The sequence below is a fragment of the Ictidomys tridecemlineatus genome, chromosome 13, assembly GCF_052094955.1.
Source record: "Ictidomys tridecemlineatus isolate mIctTri1 chromosome 13, mIctTri1.hap1, whole genome shotgun sequence".
NCBI lineage: Eukaryota > Metazoa > Chordata > Mammalia > Rodentia > Sciuridae > Ictidomys > Ictidomys tridecemlineatus.
This window is the reverse complement of record NC_135489.1, coordinates 66,541,352-66,544,688: the sequence shown is the minus strand read 5'-3', so window position 1 is coordinate 66,544,688 and position 3,337 is coordinate 66,541,352.

Sequence of the window (3,337 nt, the reverse complement as noted above, 5' to 3'; positions counted from 1 at the left end):
GTGATCATTGCCCAGCTATTCCCCTGGATGGGACATGTATGGAGAATGGGCACAAGAAGCACCTAGGAGTATCTGTCATATGGCAGTGTCTGTATCTGACAGCATGTGGGGGTGAGAAAAGGACTCATAGGATGGATGGGTGCCATGCTTCAGGCAATAGGGCTGTCCCAGGGACTGCTGGGGAACAGAAGTTGCAGCAAACGGATCCCTGGTCCAACACATCCATTACAAATGGCCCACAGAGGCAAACCTGGATGCTGTGCTAGCAAAGAGTTGCTCTGTTCAAAGAAAAAAATGGACATTCTGAATTGTGGAAGTGACTGAATGTGAATAGATACTAATACCTAATCAATCACTTGCCATGAAATCAACTGAAATGAATAGAATATTAAAAAAAAGTAGAGATGAAGAAATTTTTAAGCAAAGATGTGGTACACTCTCATAATCTTAAAGAAAAAAAAAACCTGTTGACTTGTTGGCAGATGTGATGTTATAAAAGGAAGTTGCTAAAAACTAAATTACAAAAGGAGATCTTAAGAGCTCAGCGTATGTCCCAAAGATGTCAACCAAGGATGCCCTGAGAAATGTCCATCTAAACCTCTCCTTTGGTGGAGGAGGGATGTCCCTCTAGATGATGGAATTTGTCTGCTTGCAACTTAATCCCTACCATGAGACAGTATCTCAGAAAATGTTTTGCACAGTGATGGCAATTGGATCAGTTGAAAATAAGTTCATTTTGATTGCTGCCTTGCCTCCAAAGGGTTCTCAAATTCTCACAAATTCTACCTGAATGAATTTTTAATTCTTAATATGTAGTACCTAATATCTGAGATTATGACATTTCTTTAATTCTGTGTTTTTATGCTACGAAGAGTAACTTAAATTTAAAACTATTTTAAAAAGCAAACATGATACTGTGCCTGATCTATACTAATTATTAATTAAAGAGAGAACGAGAATTCATCTATTCCTCCCATGCTCCCTCTGGCAGAAGGGTGGGAGGGAAAGAGAGAAGGGGCAGGGGATTAGCAAGGATGGTGGAATATGATAGACCATTATCCAAAGTACATGTATGAAGACACAAATTGGTGTCAACATACTTTATATACAACTAGAGGTATGAAAAATTGTACTGTATTGTAATTCATTCCGCTGTCATTTAAAAAAAAATCAATTAAAAAAAGAGGACAAGCTAAGCCATTCTACCCATGTCCTATATCTTTTTAATTACATGTATTTGCTTCCAACATTGACATGGAGATATTTGACTAATGCCCCTCTTGGCTCTAGGCTCCATTGTAGAAATGAAAGAGTTTAAACATAGCAGCAATGCCAGGCAGAAACTTTTTGACCAGCATGAGAGTCCAACTCAGAATATGCACAACCAGCAGCTATGCAAAAATTAAGTCACATGATTTCACATCAACATTAGCCTTTTATTATAAAACAATACTCGAAAGGCAATAAAAAGTGTCTTGAGTGCTACTGCATTCATATATCATTGAATATATCATTCCCCATCTCTAGCATGCTAAGTTACTGAAGAGGTTTAACTAGTAAAGACAAAATAATTTACTATTGAGAACAGAAGGACTAGAGACAAAATATATTTAAAAAAATTTCAAAGGATATTCAGTGCTCAGTCTATGTATTCAACAAAGTAAACTTTTGTGCCTTTTAACATTACAGAACAAAGACTAAGATCCCTCTTCCCCGCCATCACTGAACAGAATGCCGGCCCTTGGTCCAGGTGTGACTTACCTTGCACTATGAGGTGGACCCGGGAAGTTTTGGGATGATTGTCTGTCTGAACAGAGCAGGTATACGGACCTTCATCATACACATCCACGTTTTGGATCATGATACTATACTGGGTCGGTGTGTTGACTAAGATGATCACACGAGGGTCTATGGACCACTTGTCATTGCAAGCATAGAGGATTGTGCTGCAGTTTAGCCAGGCCACCCGAGTGACCAGATCATCTATGGTACACCTGTGAGTGACATGGGGATAGGATGGGGAAAGACAGAGGAAGAAAGGAGAAAGAGAGAGATGATAAGAAATTATATTATCAATATAGTAGTGTATCTCAAGAAGTAAATGAATCTACATAACAGTGCTACAAGGAAACAATCAATTATATATGAAAAGTCCTAAGTATAAGGTAAGAGAGGTTTGAATCATTCTGAAGAACTGATGATGCAAAATCATTTCTATTTGATGTAGGAACATATTATGTGAATATCTTCATTTCGCATTTGGTTTCCCTCTTATTTTCCCCTTAGGCTTATATGAAAATTAGTTTATATTTCTTGAGCACATTTACCATCTTGTGGGAGAAATGGCCCAGAGGCACAGGGGTGCAAAAGTGGATCAGTATTTCAAATAGGTCACAGATAATCCACAAAGCAAATACTTAACTTTTAGTTAATCAAAATTTGAACTTATTTACTTCCAGACCTCCCAGGTGTTGATAATCTCCTTGTACCCCTAAGCTGCCCAAAGCCTGTGAACTACAGTTTATTACAGAGATTGTAAAATTCACCTTGGAAAAGCCAACATTTTCTGAAAAAGTCATCATTGCCTCATATTTTAGGGCAGGGAACACAGAAACTATCAACAGCACACCCCTTCCTTTATATACTTTTCCCTCTGCCCAGTTAAGAATGAAAAGAATGTTATTTTCAAAGTGGAGAGTCTACACCCTACTCTGCCCAGGCTATATATGCAAATGGAGTTTGCTTGTTGATATGTATGACCTGCAGGCTATCAACCCTCATGCAAAAATAAATGTACCTGCAGGTGGGGAAGAACATTTGCAGATGTACCATAGGAGTTTGAACATGAAAATAGAAACAGGAGAAAATGGACTCCTTTATAAAAGTGGGTATGCTCTGAAGGACCCTGGTGTGCTTACTTGCTACCCGTGGCTTTGTACAGGCATATGCAATGACAAATAGCAATAATGACCTAGCACGGAAAGGAACCTGAGAACTCCAGGGAACAAAAAGGCCTTAACTCACTATATCTGATCTATCACTCAATATACAGCAGAGATCCTTCAGATAAGGTTCAGAAATAGGAGAACACCAAAGAGCAGGCATTGGCAAAGAGACCAACCTGACATTGCCTGAATGACCCAGGGTCTTGAAAAACCAAAAAGACAACTTTTTTTGAAGGGGTCAAGAAAGGTCCTCTCCCTCACTGGTAAAAGAGATAAAAAATAATGCTAGCCTCCAATTACCAGTGTTCTCTTCATCCCAGCCCACCTGTCACTCTGCAGGTACTGGTGACTGTGAAGTAGGGATGGAGTGGTTTTCATAGGGGTGGTGCCTT